This window comes from Megascapheus bottae, chromosome 18 (genome assembly GCF_031878675.1).
Source record: "Megascapheus bottae isolate mThoBot1 chromosome 18, mThoBot2.hap1, whole genome shotgun sequence".
NCBI lineage: Eukaryota > Metazoa > Chordata > Mammalia > Rodentia > Geomyidae > Megascapheus > Megascapheus bottae.
Window position 1 is genome coordinate 97,292 of NC_143526.1, and position 18,540 is coordinate 115,831.

Consider the following 18,540-nt stretch of genomic DNA (forward strand, 5'->3'; position numbering starts at 1 on the left):
CTGATGGCAAGCACCCGTCATCTCTGGCTGGGCGCACATGGCTTTTGCCTTCATCCTCAGTGACACATGGGAGCACAGCTAACAGGAATGTAGCCCAAACCTGTCCACCCCAGGCTAGTCCCAGCCTCAAAAATAACCAACATTGAAAGGGCTTGGAATAATATCTCAGTGGTAAAGCACCAGCCACCAAGCATGTGGCCCAGAGGTGAATTCAACACCTCCAAAATGAATGCACACACACCTTACACAAAACAATACTAGTAGCCTGCTTTTCAGTGCATTAGCTTGGGGAACGATTGTGCCTGAGGTTATTTTCTAATTGATCAGTAAAGCTTATCCTTATCACAGTTCTATCTAGTTGATTCTTTTTGAGCTTTCTTTCAGAACTGCAAATCAGTCATTTCAGGACCAGACTAGAGGTACAGCAAAGATTATCCTGAGGCATGTAATTTGTTTTAATTTCAGTGAATCCTCAAGAAAAATTTCTGAGACACCTTCAGTACATTTTGACAACCCCTATTATTCTCAATGCCACAAATCATCAGGAAAATTCTAATATTAATATAGTGTGGAGTTATGAAATATTTGCCCAGAGAATAGTTCATATTAAAATTAATATTTAAAATGGCTTGTTTTCTACCAAATGGATTTCATTAATATCCTACTAACATACAAACATACAGGCCTTTTTCCTGTCTTAATTGTTTAGTAACTAGCATTTCTTCTAATCAAGTTAATCTTAATCCCTTTAAAGCACAACTTACAGTAATTCCACAACAAGGCAGCTAACTAGTAGGCGAGTTTTAGAAAAGATGGAAATAATGGCTCTGTGAGGGTTTTTTAAATCATTTTTCATGTATTTTAAAGCCTGCAGGATTCCAAAATTTTTATGACCTTAAAATTATCTCACTTTTTAAACATATAATATTAAACTTGAAATTGTCTATGAAAGAAGAAAAATATGTAGGAGGCTGCAAAACATAACAGTATCCCAGAATCAGAGAAAATGTGGACTGTCTGAGCTTAACAGAAAGGCCATCGCAGTGCTAAGTCTTTTCCTCTTACCTACAGAGACCATGCAGTGAATTTTAAGAGTGCAATCTGATGAAAGAGGAAAAGGAAAGATGCTTAGAGAATATAAACTACTCAGAGCATCAGAGTTTCATGGGAAAAGGTACTGTGTTTTAAAATCATATTAATAACACATATGTTCTCTCTAGGTAACACAACATGCATAAAGCTTACTGAGTGTTGTACATCTAATAATCCATATGCATAACAATTGGCATTGTTCTTTACATGCCTCTACAAAGTGCCGCTCGGGTTCATCTTTCTCTGTAAGCTTTTTACTACCCCACACCGAGGAAAGCTGCAGGAAAAAATAATAAAATAGCATATAGGATAGTTGTGATGGACAGCAGTACCTTCCCACAGAACTGGATGTCTGGTCGACCTCGGTGAAATAGATATTGTTACTTCAGGCCAAGGTGTTAAGTAATTTTGCTCTGTGTGTTCTGAGTACTGGGGAATCAAGTCTCAGTCCCTGATGGCATTGTAAGTTAAGGTGTAACTGATAAATCCAACAAAATCCAGCCGAAAGAATAGGCATTGTTGATCACACATTGCCTGCCAAACAGCCAACAGGCTTGATCCGTGTTCTGTTATTTAGTCTGTTGAGTTTTGTGGATGAGTGGTTCAAGTGAAGTTTCCAGTGTTGTTTCTCAGTCTTGAGAAACGTGGATGGTACCATCAGTCTCTTCCTCACTCAGTAGTCAAGGGCACATCTTAGAGACACCATTCTGGTTTCTTTGGCAACAGAACAGCATCAAAACAGGGAAGCAACCAGCAGGACAGGAAGAGCTCTTTCAAGTTCACATCTAAAAACACCACTCCCAGTCATACATCTGGAAAACAGGCCAAGGAAGACACATTTGAAAGATACTCTGCCTCAATGGGAATTTTGAAAATTATGTAAAGGAATAGGACATTTCCCTTTTGTGGGAGGACAAATTAATACATCATACAAAATCCACTAGCATAACAATGTTCATTACAGCACTATTCACCATAGTAAAGATATGGAACCAACCTAGATGTCCCTCAGTCGATGAATGGATCAACAAGTTGTGGTATTTGTACACAATGGAATTCTATGCTGCTGTCAGAAAGAATGACATCGCCTCATTTGTTAGGAAATGGAAAGACTTAGAAAAAATCCTATTAAGTGAAGTAAGCCAGACTCAAGGGAACTTAGGCTCAATGGTTTCCCTCATTCGTCATAATCAGTAGAAACCTTGGGCTCTACTAGCAGAGATCTGCAATAGAGCAAAATCTTGATACGTAAGGCCATATAGTATGAAGCTAATTGAAAGGACCTCCAGGACATTGAAACAAAAGCCATATAACGAATGATTGTTGTCCTTAATGTACTATGTTGTCTCTCATCTCCTTTGCTGTCCCTTGGTTATCTCATATTGTTATAGTATCTCAATTTATTATCTGATATATTGAATTTCTTTGTATTTGGTTATTTGAAATTTGATAGGGAAGTGGGGAAAACCAAGACGGGTGGGGGGTGTGGGGGGGAGGGTAATGGGTACCAAGACATGTGAAAGGGTATCAATGTATGTGAATTAATGCACCTTCTATCTGGCAAATATCATGTAACCCTTTTACTAATTACAATAAAAAATAAATAAATAAATAAAAGAAAAAGCATGTGCACTGTTTTGCTTGCAGGCATAGAAATTACATTATTCACAAATATTTTCTACATAGTAGGTAGGGTAGCTACACTGGACATGAAAGGGCGGGGACAATTAATATGGATGAAACAGTCCTGTTTCATTAACTTTCTACCTTATTGTTCATTTATTTCTTCAAATTTTGGGTTTGTCTGAGAGATGAGAGATTCTCTTCTCTCTTTGATTATATCAGAATAAAAATAGATATTGGTCTGGAGGTTTGGCTCAAATACTAGAGCACCAGATGTGCAAGCAAGCTCAGCAAATATGAAGCCATAAGTTCAAACCAAGTATTTTCTAAAATCATCATCATCATCAATAAAAATAATAAATAGCATAAGCTGGGGACAAGGCAGAAAAGTTCATGAAATGTTAATTTCTAATTAATCAGCAAAAAGAAAAAATTCAGAAGTGGAGATGTGCCTCAAGTGGTAGAGCATGAAATAGTTGAAATAGCCAAGTGAGAGCTCAGGGTCCTGAGTTCATGTCCCAGTGGTGCTTCTCTTAATCAAATATGAATGCACACATACTGAAAATGTACATGGTATACACTGCCAAATACACAGCTCACTCCCTCCAGCAGCTCCTAAAACCTGTTATTAGGTTGCAGGTTTGAAGTTTAGCAACTCCACATATCTTAGGCACCTTATTTCAACGAGGATTGAACAGAGGGACCAGGAAAAGACTTAATTAACTAGGGCAGTATTTCTCGAGATATTTGTTGTTGACATTGCAAAAGGGACAACATATTATATTTGATTTCCCATTTTCAAAGCAGAAGGAAAGGCAATCCACAACATAGGAAACATTTCACTTTCCTTCCTATTTTAATCAATCTTCAAAGAAAGACTGGGGTGGGAACACTTAAATCATAACTCTGCGGTTATTGAAAACCCCGAGAATGATGAACTTCATGCATATGATGTTGAAATAACACACAATGAATTGTAGGCACTCTGAACGGCAGTGAAATTTACAACTCCTTTCCTCTGTTCCAAAATAAAAAAAGAATTTCTATCTTCCCAGCAAGTGGTCTCCAAAATAAATGCTGTTCTCACACCCATGAGCAAAGAAATAACTTGGGGCAAGAAAGCACAGTGTGTTTTCATTTACAAATTATATACATCACATCACTTTACTAACATGCTGCCAAATATAAAAATTGAAATATAAACTGTATGAGATATAAAATGCAGTATTTTTCCCCACATTGCCTGACATACTGTTCCACATAACTCAAATACTGACTATGATGATGTCTCGTGCATAACTATAAATATTTACCTCCCTAAATATCCCTTCCACACAGCTCAAAACAAAAAACTTGAAGACAACTCTTGTTGCTGGCATGCCTCTTTTAGAGAGCCTAAAAGGACAGAAATAAGTTGAGACCATAAATGATGCTCTCAATTTGGGTAGGTACGATACTAACTGAGTGCTTTCCAGGTGTGAGGCATTGTAATGTCTTGTGTTTAATTTTCCCCAAAACTCCATGTGGTAGATCATCTTCCCAGTTAACAGCTAAAGAAACTGAGGACTAATGTACCTTAGAATTGGCTAGTTAGAAAACAGTAGCAAACTGTGTAAGAATCCTTTCTTGACTGAATTTATTCTGGGTCCATGGCCCGCCAGAGAGAAGCTTTGGATTCCCAAGGGGATCCTTAGCAACATGGGAAGGAGGGGGAAATTTGGGTTGTCTGGAGGCACAGGGAGATGTCAGGGTTCCTCTCATCTTTTGGTAGAAGCGAGGGATGCTAATATTCTGACGTGGACAGGACAGTCCAAGAACATACCCACAGTGCTGTGGAGGGAGAATCAAGAGGTATCAGAGATGAATGACGAACCAGATATGTTCATCACAGTGCAATTTGTAATAGCTGAGTAGTCCAAGACTCAATAAATTACAGTGTATCTATTTATCAGAGCTCTGTGGCTACTAGCATGACGTTTTTTCAAAAGAATAACCATATGAAAAAAATTCACACTTCCTATTTACATGTGCAAAAGCAATATTCGCCAAAACATTCATATTCACAAGTCCTAAAAGTAATCTGGTTAGCAGGGTTGTTGTGTTAGAAAAGTATTTATATGTTTATGTATGCACATGGGAAATACTTTGAAAGACATCAGCCAAAGTATTAATTACTATTTGTTGCTGAAGTATAGTAGAGAGTCCATATAAAATATTTTATGACAGAATCATTATAAATAGCCACACATACCACTGTAAGAAGGAAACACTCATAAGTAATATAATCTATTATCTCAAAGTCCTTATGAATTCCGTAAGCCAAAGATTTGATACCCATCTTTTCAGAATGTGTCACTGGCAGCATTTTATTTCATTTTATTTTCTGACATCAAGTTCTTTAATAATAGAAAAGAAAAGCACCAGGTGTTTCTCACCAGGTGCCTTTGCAATGGCAGCAGAGTTCACTGGTATATTTTTTTCAGAGCCAAAATAGCACCTACTATTCACATGCCCTATCTTTAAAGCCTTCATTGTTTCACTATGATTCAAAAGTGAAGTTACTCACTCCCACCCACACAGCAAGAACAATACAATCACGACACTGAACTGAATAAATGCTTGAAACTTCATAAATACTAAGTATCTCATCTCAGAATGTCTTATGAGTAGAAATCATTATGATGCTGTCTGCCATATAATTTATCTTTATCTTTATCATCATCATCATCATCATCATCATCATCGTTTGGGTTTTTGTTCTGGTACTGGTGATGGAACTCCATCACCTGAGCCACACCACCAGTCCAACATTTTGCTGGTTAATTGGAAATGAAGAATTTTCTGTTTGGACTCGCTTCAAACTGATCCTCCAGGTCTCAGCATAGTGAGCAGGTAGGATTTCATATGTCAGCCACTGGTGTCTTGCTCAGAAGTCTTACTTTATTAGAACACAGTCTAACAAATTACCCTTTATTTTACTGACCAGTACCTCATTGTGACCTGGAAAAAAAATACAACTAACATGGCAGCAAACCTTCAAAAATACCATGAGATTTATATCGGCCAAAAAAACTGCTAAGAAAAAGTTTATTCCCCAATACAGATGAAAAATTTGACCTACAGTAGCAAGAAAAACAACAAAAAAGAAAGAGCTGGACAAACACAAAATGGAGAAAGAAGATAAGAATTGTGATTTCTTTCAAAATTGTAATCATTAAATAAAATAAAATTTGCTTATTTTCATCTTCAAGGAATCCAAATGGTTTACATTATATCTAGCATACAGACTATTACTAAATAATAACAGTTAACAATATCACAAAGTATAAAGGTTTTCAGAAACATAAAAATGTTAGAAGGTATTTCAGATACTTCTTTGATTCGAATTAGAGAAGATATGTCTAATTATGACATGATATCAAAAGGAATGCTGTATAAACTAAGTAAGCAAAGATATTTGCCAGTAATATTAAAAGTAATTCCTGAATGTTTCTCAAGTATGTGAAATACTGAGAAAATCAATGCCTAGCATGACAGTGCCACTTGTCAAAACAGTCTGTTAATTATCTTTATCATGCTCTTGGCAAAATAGGATACTGTTGGATAAATAACATCTTCACATAATTTAAATCCATGCTATGTTTTATTAATTTAGATCCTCCGTTTACCCCAAGAGGGGGTGGAGATGATTGGCTACATCTTCTGTTGCAAATATACACAAAGCCTTATTTGCAATGGAACAAAAACACAAATTTAGAATTGGATTGACGAATGTCCAAAACCCAACTCTACTACTTCAGTGCCTGTCTTTGCACAAATTATATCATACTACTGACCTACCGTGTCTCTATACATTAAAAATAAACAGTGCCAATAATCAGATCCCTCATAGGGTCCAGTAAGAAAAACAATGAGATGTTATTTGTGAAGTTCTGGCAACACAGTAGGGATTTGATTGCTGTGAATTTTTTTTATCTCCTTCCCATTTTTACCTTTCTGTCCTTGCTTTCATACCTAGATCTTCACAAGGCAAGTTGATCTGGAGGGAAAACAGAAAGAAGGAAGAAATAAAGGGGGGGAGAAGGGAAGGAGGAATAGAGGGAAGGAATGGAGGGAGGGAGAGAAGAAGACAAAGAGGAATTCACCTTACCAGAGGCTTACACCTGTAATCCTAGCTACTCAGGAGATTGAGATCTGAAGATGGAGGTTGGAAGCTAGCATGGGACAGGAAAGTCTGTGAGACTCTTTAACCACCAAAATTCAGACGTGGAGCTGTGGCTCAAGGGGTAGAACTACAAGGAACAGAGCTAGGTCCCTAAGTTTAAATCCTAGTGCCAGCACCAAAACAAAGAAACTCACCTTAAATTCAAAGAATGTTCTAGGGAAAAGGAACTGTAAACAGCAACAGGCTCAAATCCCCTGATTATACAGATTGTGAAACAGACCACATCAGGATCATGCTATAGAAACATGCATGCGCAGGGACCATTTCCTCTTATCCTCCAGAAATGACTAAAACTAGAGGCCATTGGGAAAAAAAAACCTTCAACTTCCAGGGCTCAAAGGGCTGATTGTTCCATGGCCACAAAGTTCCCTTTTACCCAGTTTATACAAGATGTGGTAGGTGGTAAACTAGAAGTTAAAAAATATAAGCAACATTTCTTTTCTGGACTGTCCTATGTCCTTGTGAGAATTGCTTGTTCATGCAATTCTCAGAGAACACCCCTTGGGCACAGCACAAGGGCTCCACCTTCAACCTCAGAATGAAGAGGAACTTTTCAAAAATGCTATCTGAATCTTTAAAAAGCAGATCAGAAATGCAGTCTCTTCTTACAAAACGTGAACCATATAACATTTCACTTTGCAAGCTTTCATCCCAAGAATTTTATTCTCCACTGGTGAAATCACACAGGTAAAATTTTAAAATAGGGTTTTAAAAAACTATTGCATTTCCTTTTAAGTTCTTCATCATTCATGCTGCTGTGTCATTTTCTTTATAGTTGCAACAGAAGCTGATGAGCTCTTCCATTCTAATTCTCCTAGAGCTTCACTCCAGTGGACTTAGGGTTTTGCAACAAAGAAAAAGGTTAATCTTTGCTCAGTAGATCTATTCATAAATTATTCTTTATATTCCAATAAATACTTGGCAGTTTGGGGAAGAGAAACTTCAATCATGACAAAAGAAAATAAAATTCAGTGCTATTCAGAGCCATTACTTAGACTTTGAAGATTAGTTTTTACCAATCACATTGGTGAGTGATATAGTTTATATTAAAAACCACATAAAATATTCTCTTAATTCACAGAGTAAAACTCCCAAATATAGGTTAACTCCTAAAGAAGGTGATATCGTGACATCACAGAATGGAAGGCCATCTTTCTTCTATCATCTACTTATAGATGTTGGTATGTGCACCCTGTTTTTTCTTTCTGGCTCTACCACATTCTCAGATGTCTAAGTCTTGATAAAAAGTAGTCACAGATACTCAAAGGAAAGGGACTATCTAGCTAAGGAAAGCTAGAAAAAATTATATCCAGAGCTCTTACCTTTCCTTTATTCTGATTACAAACCTGAACTCAGAAATGTAAGTTTGGTGAGTCCCAAAAATGTTGGAAAGGGTTGATTACCCCCATCGGAGCAAGGATTAAAAGCAAGTCCTATTTTCGTTGTATTTTTTTATTCAGCACCCAAACTTTTCAATGTGTCTTGCTCATTTATAATCTCCTATATTTGAAATTTAAAGAGCAGTTGTTAAAAGCTTAGTTCCATGGTAGGTGTTCTTAAAATGTATTCTATCCTCTATAATGATGTGGTGGCTTAGTTATTCTATTATGGCGTGTTTATCATTGAGAAAACAGAGTGTAAAGAAATTAAATAAGCCCAGAGTTGAGTCAGTGGACCAGAAAACCTGAACTCTCAATCCCTCTGCTGTATACCACAACCCTCCCTATAATCCATATGCAAATGAGTACCCAATTCAATTCAACAAATGTTTCAGAGCAATTTATATTTAGCAAGACATTGTACTTTATGAGAATGAAGTATAGAAATATTAGAGGACTTGCCTGAAATCTCAGAACACTTTCGCAAATGTCCATACTAGAACTCAAGTACTAAACATTGGGCCTGAAGAGCAAGCAACAAGACAAGTTGAAAGAGAACAAGCTCTGGAAATGAGACACATTGGTCCTCAGAATCCAGGCCCATCACATCCAATGTATGACATAGGTCTAAAGTGAACCTTACTTATTTTACATCCCCACCAATTAACTAAATTAAATATTAGGTACTGCTCTGCAATTTTATAGAACTTTTTACTTTGTTTAACACATTCTAGTCTTCTTCGCTGCAAATGAAGTAGATACTCCTCTTAAAAACAATGTGAACACAGTAGTGGTTCTTGCCTGTAAAACAAGGTTTTGAAAGGTGAGACGGGAGGATCATGAATTCAAGGGTCACCCTGGAATACATTTTGAAATCCTCTCTAAAAACCACAAAGGAAAGAAAAAGAAAATATGGTTTCAGAAATATAAAAGCCACATATAGTTTTTCAGATAAAATAAAGGACTCTCAACTAAATTGGAATTTCAGAACCAAATTTTCAGTTCAAGGATGTCTTGAATATTGCATGTTTATCTAAAATTAAAATTTTACTGGGCAGTTCATATATGTTTGCTAAATATGGCAACCTAAAAATGGCTGTGCTTGAAATAACTAAGAATTTCTTGGAATATCATTCAAAACAGAACAAAAATTTCTTCCTCCTAGAAATTAAAATATCTTAAGATGTCAATAACAAAAAAAACCCATAAGGAAAAGAAAGGAAGGACTTTGAAACTAATTTCCCTTGGGATACATAGCCACTGTAATTATCAGAAGCATTTGGAAATGACCCACATATTGCTTAGAAATTTTGATCAATAATACTTCTAATCTTTTGCCCATTCTCCTCAAGATTTAATTTTTGGAATCCTATTTATTCAAAAGATGTTAGACATTGTCATTTTATTGGTTTATTTTCACCTGTGAACTTTGACCCATAATGGAGACTTTTGTTTTGTATGGTCTGCTCTCCTCCCTTGGCCTACAAAGGAGACCCTTTGGACTGGACATGGAGATCAGAACAGATGCTCCAGTGCACAATATCCAGACTCGGAGCACAGATTTATTTCCTCCAAGTCAGTTTTGCTCAGTGAAGTTTCCCCAGACCCTCAACCACTGCCAAGGTTAATGTAGGCCCTGACTCTGCCTGCTGATTCATATTAATTAAGACAATCAATGATCTTGTTTCATACAGTGTCTGTTTTTAATATAACCTATTTGATGAGGCTGTATTAATTTAGGAGAAATATGCACTGGCATTCTGGCATGCACTTTTCCTAATTATCTCACAGCTCTCATTCCGCAGTGAAATTAGACTGTGGTTATCACGGTTAATGGAAGCCCATAGCTCTTAGCTAAGTGATCTCCTCCAGTGGAAAGTCATCGTTTCTTGCTCCTGGCTACATAAACATGATTGTGCTATCTAAGCAATCCCCTGTGGCTGTGGATGTGAATGTTTTAACAAAATATTCTGCTTTAGAGCTACAGGGTGGCACCTCATTTCTATAAGTAGGAGGATAACAAGATTGGAATGGGAGGACTGTGAAAGGAAAAGTTACCCAATAACAGAAGTGAGACAAGGAGAAGCAGTTTTCAAGGGTGTGCAGGAAATAGGAAGCCTGACCTGGTAGTTATGTGTTCAGGTTCAAAAGAAATCCTTTATATGTTCCCTTATGCTTCTCTTGAGTTCTACATCACCTATCTCGCACTGCCCATTTTTCTTTTAAGAACTCAGTAGAATCTTGGTCCAAATGAGGACTTACTCTTCTGTGTGCCTGTCCACTCTTTTCAATCATTCACTTACTAAGTGCCTACATCCCTCACTAGAAAGAAACCAGTCACTTCCTGCATGAAACATGAATCCATGAGGCAGGCAGCTCCACAAGTTAATTTAAGTCAATCATTACAAATTGTAAATACACTAAGAATTTTTAATGGATTGATTTGATACAAAATGATCTGGCAAAACAATTTTTGAAAGAGGGACAACATCTGGGCTGAAACTGTTGTGATTACAAACATTCAGTTATCGGGAGAACCAAGAAAAGAAAATGAGCCCGTGAAGGAATAGTACTCATGAAATCCTGAAGCAGGACCCTTTCTTATTCTAGAAACCAAGCCAAGGCTAGAGTATGAGGAGTCATGCAGAGAATACAAGAGAGACTGATTATAAGCTTCCACCAAAGGGGCCTTTTGCCTTCCCATGTTCCTTCTACCAGTGGACCCTGAAAAGGGGTTGACAGCACATCATTCCCCTGGCCTACTGGGCAAATATGTAACTTAAAAGGAAGTAATGACACAGTGCTCATCTTGTATTACTGACTATGCCAGTGAGGATGCCTGGATCAAATAGAAATGTTAGAAAGTTGAGCCAACTGTAGTTGCATTTATTTAAATGGACTATGAATTCCAGTTTTATCTGTGAAAACAGGAAGCCAGTCCATTTCTGAAAGACTTGTTATTTACAGTAGGCAGTGTTTGGTAAGCTATTTTCACCAACAAGACACTGCTTATATATTTCCACTTCTTTAAGGCTTACATTCAGAGTAGATTTATTTGTTTTCATTCTAAAGATAAAAGACTCAGGAACAGATATAGCAATGAACTAAAATTGGGAGTATTAGTGTTTGAACCCAAGGCAATCAAGTCCAGAATACATATCCTTAATCATGATTACTAGCAGCCAAAATTCATCTTGGGAAGCTAATCAAACCATTAAGGTGCATCAGTATTTAATGCACTGAGATGGCAGCAAGATATTTGACATGTCAAAGAGTATACTTGCCCTGAATGTGCATTAGGTAGAAGATATGAAATATATCTTTAATGAATTTCCATATCTCTGCTTTCTTAGTTATAAGAAAAGATTATCTAGTCACACTTCAAATGGTTCCACTGTTGCTATAGAAACTGCTTTCCTTTAAGTTTTTGAGGTGACTGTCAGCTTGTAAAACACTCAGTGCTAGCAGCAACACAGCACTAATGGATGCCTTTAGGAAATTCTAATTTCCCCCAATGTTCTCCATCCTCTAACTTTTTTTCCCCAAATCAACTTACATACGGAACCTAATGAGAATCAGTGTACTTGCTAGGCAAACATAGTTGTAAATCAAACTGTGGGTCTCAGGCCAGGGCATAACCCTGGGAAGACCTCCCAAGATCCTTCTGTAAATGACCTATTTCCCCTGAAGTTTCTGGGTCTCTGACAAAGGCAATGAAGGAGAAAGAAATAGGAGAAAGAAGAGGAGAAGGAGGAAGGGAGGGAGGAAGAAGAAAAGGAAAAGGAGAGGCTTCAGCGTGGAGGAGAAGGAGGAGGAGGAGGAAGAGGAAATGAAGAAAAAAAGAAGAAGAAGAAATTTACCCACCTTTATTCAGCAGTGTTAAGAGCCTATTCGCTACCTTCTCTTTCTTCTGTCTTCAATCCTCCACTTCCAGCACACAGGGGGACTTTACCTCTCTCCTCACATTTCTATTCCAGATCCAGAACACTATTTCTTCCGCCCCTTTTTGCTTTTCCTGCCACCTCATTTTTAATATAAGCATTGATGATTTTAATTCCTAGTGTATCCTACACATGCCCAATCTCTTACTTTTCTATTCTTATTATTGTTTCTGATTTTTATTTACCATACTTAAATGTATAGTTTGTCTTTGAAGTATTGTTATTGTAACCATGGTCTTCTCTCTTCTGAGTGGTAGTGAGGAAATGGAGATTTGTGTGTGGCATATAAACAACGGGCTTGATTTTGTAAGGGTAGTATTTTGTGTTCTCATATAAGATCTGAGATTAGAGAAGACATAGAAAGGGAAAGGGGAGTTAAGAAAGAGGTTGATACATAAAGTGGCAACTCCTTTTTTGTACACCTACTTAAAGATAGTTTTTAAAAAAAAACACAAAATTAACTAGATCTAAAATACTTGGGCATAAGAAATTATACAGGTCTCTAGGCATTCACATATAGTGAAACCAAAGGAGGAGACAGGAGAAGAACAGAAAGGCACACTGCCTATGTGCATCTGATCATCCAAAATACTATATATCCACATGAACTCCAGGAAATGAAAGTGAGGGTTTTTTTTTCTTTTTAGTTTCTCTTGTCTTTCCATTTTGTTCTGTCTGTTTATCTGTCTGTGGGAGTTTAAAGGGAGGCACAGAAATGGAGAGACAAACGATAAACAAATGCAGCAGTGGGGCTCACTGGACACTATGCTGAAAATTGTTGAATACAAGTTGTGTACAACTTGTGAGTGGGGGAATGGGAGGGAAAGCCTGAGAGAGAGCAAGGGAAGAGGTGACATTACCCAAAAAAGAAGTGTACTTTTTACCGAACTGTAGCCCGTCTGTACATCCCCTTCACTATAATTTTTAAAATTACAATTACTTTTAAAAGGGAGTTGACATGATATGAACATTCAGAATGTCACAGCAGAACCCATTGCTTTGTACATTAATGTGTATCAAAAAGAAAATGCCAAAAGGGTAAGCTCATGATAACTAAATGAAACTATTCTTTCTGGAGAAAGAAGCTAATAGGAGAAAAGTGAACTTAAACATTATATGCAGGAGGAAATAAAAAGGTATTTTCAAACTTATGGTAAGAAATAATACTTTGAAACTTTTTTTCACTGCTAACAGAATTCTGAAAGGCCATGGGGAAATTAAAACATCATCCACATTTTCCTGGGGGGGGGAATCTTTTATCCAGACAGAATACTGCAAATGCAAAAATTTTAATTGCATTGTCATCATATCTAACCGAGGAAGGTGTTCCTTTCTAAATTTTTTTGTCTAAAGCATCCTCTCAGAACATTTTTGAGGAGAAAAAACTGCATATTTGTTTATTTGAAATTGGATAGGAAAGGGGGGAAAACAAGATGAGAGTGGGGGTGGAGGAGGGAAATGGGGACCAAGACATGAGAAAGGGTATCAATGTATGTGAAGTAATGCACCTCCCATCTGGCAAATGTAATGTAACCCTTCTATTAATTACATTAAAAATTATATGCAAAAAAAGATGTCTAGGAGAAATCCTTTGACAACCTGAGTTAATATAATGGAATGCTATTGGAAAGTGAATATATAGATGTAGTTATACATATATATATATATACACACACACACAGCTGTGACATTGCCATTCATAACAAATGATAATTTAGCTTTGTTTTCAAGTGAGATTGAATATAAACTGACTTTCAAGTTCAAAAAGCCATCGTTAATCTTCATACATAAGGACATATAATGTGAAGCCAAATGAAAGGACCTCCAGGATAGTGAAACAAAAGCCATATAATGAATGATTGTTGTCCTTAATGTACTATGTTGTCTCTCATCTCCTTTGCTGTCCCTTGGTTATCTCACATTGGTATAGTATCTCACTTTGTTATCTGATATATTGAATTTATTTGTATTTGGATATTTGAAATTTAATAGGGAAGGGGGGAAAACCAAGACGGGTGGGGGGTGTGGGGGGGGAGGGAAATGGGTACCAAGACATGTGAAAGGGTATCAATGTATGTGAATTAATGCACCTTCTATCTGGCAAATATCGTGTAACCCTTTTACTAATTACAATAAAAAAAAGGTAAAAAAAAACACAGACCTAGCTCCCTTCGTTACCTGTCCCTTGGTTATCTCACATTGGTATAGTATCTCACTTTGTTATCTGATATATTGAATTTATTTGTATTTGGATATTTGAAATTTGATAGGGAAGGGGGGAAAACCAAGACGGGTGGGGGGTGTGGGGGGGAGGGAAATGGGTACCAAGACATGTGAAAGGGTATCAATGTATGTGAATTAATGCAACTTCTATCTGGCAAATATCATGTAACCCTTTTACCAATTACAATAAAAAATAAAATAAAAAAAAACAAGGTGGTAAGTTTGCAGTAAGGAGGGAAAGAAGGAAGTTGAAGTGTACAGTAGAGACAAGAAAGGCTACCACAACCACTTAGGTAAGAGTTCTGACCAGCCATTTCAACTGTCTCCAACTTACTACTCTAGAAGGATCTTCTTCTCGCTAGGGTACGGTGATCAGCGTTTGGAGTTCTTTACTTTCCCCTTCTCTGACCTGTGGCCTTAGGAATTGAATCCATTTCAAGTAGTGCCTATGTACTGATGTGATCCCCAGTTTTCATCTTGAGTACTGCCTGTGCTCTTTTGATATGGACATGTGGGCCATCTAATGCACCACTGCTAATACAGGACCCTTGAACATGTGCCCCACGTCAGCCATCCCAGCCAGTCAGAATCAATGGCAGCACCACCTACTTACTTCTGTTTTCCCCAACAACATTCTAGTCAAAACAACTCTTCCCTGTCACTCCCAAAGGTCTTCCACAGGCACGTTTGTTCCCTAGCATTCATTCCCCACACTGCCAGACACAGGCATTTCCTTTTCTTTTGAAGAACAGCAACTTGCCACATCACAATTCTGAGGAAACATTTACTATGGTTTACCTCTGCTCCTAGAACCAACTCTTACTGTAGTCAAAAGTCCCTGCATCATCTGTTCCCTCCCAATGACCACTTTTCCTCCTCCTCCTCCTCTATTCAAAATATACCAGTGCCTTGAGCATGGGAAGTCCCATTGGAACGGAGCCCATGAAGTCATTCTCTTTTCACTCTTAGGGAAAGGATTTTAAATAAAATTCAAAGTTTCTCTTGGATGCTATATCATAATCTCTGGTTTGGTTCTTTGTACACTGTCCCTCTTTCTGTCCTTGGAGTCAGTCCTTCAAAAACCCTTGTCATTGCAAATTCCTCTCCTTATCTGGAAATTATGTTCCCATCTCCACACAGGATCCACTGCTTTTCCCTATACAGGACTGACAGTGATCCACAATTAAATATTCCAGGATGCGTTCTGATTTGATTACTCATTCTAGTAAAAGGCCACATGGGGCTTCAACAAAACACTGCACAGTGGGAGAAGGGTTTGGCAATTCAAATCAAGATGATCCTGAAGACTTTGCATATATTTGTTTCCTCCATTAGTCTGCTCTCTGAACATACAATATTTACTGCCTCCATTGGTCTGCTCTCTATACATATATTTACTGCCCCTGTAGTATATCAGGCATCATATACATTTTGAAGGGTGACTATCAGCAAATGTAGGTGAAAAGTACACCTTACTCCTGCAACCACTCATGATACTCATATGTCCAAATACACTTCAAATGAAAACCAGTATCTGCTCTAATGCAAATTGATCTGCAAACCTTCCTTGGTTCATAGTACACATAACATATTACATTTCAATGTAGATCTGTTTCATTATCTCTGTACATGCTCTTTTCCACATTAAATTAGGTCTTATCCTTCTGTATCACAAGAGTAGACTATAGCACAGTATCAGCAACACAAATATTTGCCTCACATTACCAACTCAAAAGACACAAAATGACTGGGAAAAAAACCTTCAAAATATCTCTGTTTTTTCCATTTACCTTCATCCAAATTCCCCTCCATCCCCCCATTTCCTCATGACCGCTTTCAATTGTTAAAAGGATCACATCATGGAGAGAGGAGGATGGATTTTTCTTCTACTCTATAAATACATACTTCGTAGACATATGTATACAAATATACATATTGCATAAGCAAATTTAATGTATCTTAAAATATAATTTATAAGAGGACAACACTTTTCCAAATGCAACTCAGCAATATGAATTTTTAAAATAGGGTTGTTTCACAGTCATTGGGTGACTGAAAGGTGACTTTCACCCGCAACTACATTAGTTAGTCAGCAATTCAATTTTGTCAGATCTGTAAGAGGGGGTAATAGCTGCAAATTGTCCTGACAGATGCTACCAGCTGCTTCTGTAAAGCAACAGTTATACAACTTGCTCTCTCTCAGTTTGAAGCAGAAAGAAAAAAATTTTCTTTAACAGTTATTTTCCATTTTCAAGTTTGGAATTAAAAGTCTGAAACTGCCTCTGTGCACAGTACACAAAAGCCAGTTCACAAAAGCTACTCTGATACATAATTTTAACTGCTGACTCATTTTTTCACAATTTGACCACATTTTAATGTTTCCATGAAATTTTACACTACATCTGAAATAATACCGCATTTTTTTCAAGAACTGTTCAGATCCTTCACTTCATGAAGCCTAAAAACCATGGTGAGTGGTGTGTTCAGTGTATAATGCAGGGAGTACTTGCCACAGGTCCAAGCAGGAGAAACTGAAGTTCCAGGAAATCAGAATGTGACTACTACAAAATAAGTGTCTTGATTCCTGTTCCTTCATTCAACAACAGTAACATTCCACTCCACATGAGAAAACCATTCATATCAGGAAATCATTCTACCTTTAATTCATGCTATTTATTCAAACTCAACAACACCACCTGTGATTTTCATGGTCTCCAGAGTGTCATGCATATGCTCTGTTCTTATAACTCAGTCTTACTCCCAAGGCATGGCGCACTGACTATCTTCTCCTGGGAGGACTTCCTCGAAATTCTTCAGCAGCCCATTCTCCAGCTCAGAATCATTTTTAATATATTTTTATTGTACTTAATAGAAGGGTTACATTATATTCACCAGATAGAAGATGCTTTACTTCATAAACATTGATACCCTTTCTCATGTCTTGGTCCCCATTTCCCTCCCCCGACCCTCATCTTGTTTTCCCCCCTTCCCTATCCAATTTCAAATAACCAAATAAACATATATACAATATATCAGATAACAAGGTAAAATACTGTAACAATTCGAGGTAACCAAGGGACAGCAAAAGAGATGAGAGATAACATAGTACATTAAGGACAACAATCACTCATTATATGGCTGTTGTTTCTATATCCTGGAGGACCTTTCATTTAGCATCATACTATATGGCCTTATGTATCTAGGTTTTGTTCTATTGGAAATCTCTGCTAGGAGAGCCCAAGGTTTCTACTGATTAGTACAAATGAGGGAAACCATTGAGCCTATGTTCCTTTGAGTCTGGCTTACTTCACTTAAAATGATTTTATTCTAAGTCTTTCCATCTCCTTACAAATGGGGTGATGTCGTTCTTTCTGACAGCAGCATAGAATTCCATTGTGTATAAATACCACATCTTGTTGATCCACTCATTAACTGCGGGGCATCTGGGTTGGTTCCATATCTTTGCTATGGTAAATAGTGCTGCAATGAACGTCATTGTGATAGTGGATGTGGTATGTCCTTGTTTCTGGACAACAGGGTAAATGCCAACTAGTGGAATTGCTGGGTCATAGGGGAGCTCTAGGTTAAGTCTTTTGAGGAGCCACCTGTCAGGAAGGCTCTTTTCCTTTGTTTTGCAGAAACTGTTCTGTATTCAAACAGAACCCTACCTGTATTAATCACTTCTGGAAAGGATTGTACTGCACCACCTAGCAAAAACCCTGAGAAACTTCAGCTTCCTGAACAACTAGCTGCAAAAAACTATGAAACGTAAGTAATACATTCCTTCAGCATTTGAAATGCTCATCAACTCCAGCCTTCACTCACTCTATTCATGAACAATATTCTTATGCCATCTGGTCCCTTACCTCTTGGAAAGTTAATAACCTTTGCTTCCTCTCTTACCACTTGGACACTTGGTGATTTCTTTCACATATCTTACATGCTAGCTTAAGCTCCCAGACTTAACAACAAAGAGGTTTTATTATAACAGTTCTAAACACGCATATATTTTGACCATATTTATTCTTTTTTTAATCTCTGCTCCTCTTGTTCATTT

The 18,540-nt window shown here is 37.4% G+C and overlaps 1 long non-coding RNA gene across 1 annotated transcript in view; it reads left to right on the top strand.

Annotated features, from left to right (window-relative positions):
* The first annotated feature begins 1,056 nt into the window (after positions 1–1,056).
* LOC150049995 (uncharacterized) overlaps positions 1,057–18,540 on the top strand; it is a 48,110-nt gene continuing 30,626 nt past the window's right edge. Inside the window, exons 1-2 of the long non-coding RNA XR_016538695.1 lie at positions 1,057–1,174; positions 18,122–18,251. This is a non-coding gene — a long non-coding RNA (uncharacterized LOC150049995). The remainder of the gene's footprint in view (positions 1,175–18,121; positions 18,252–18,540) is intronic.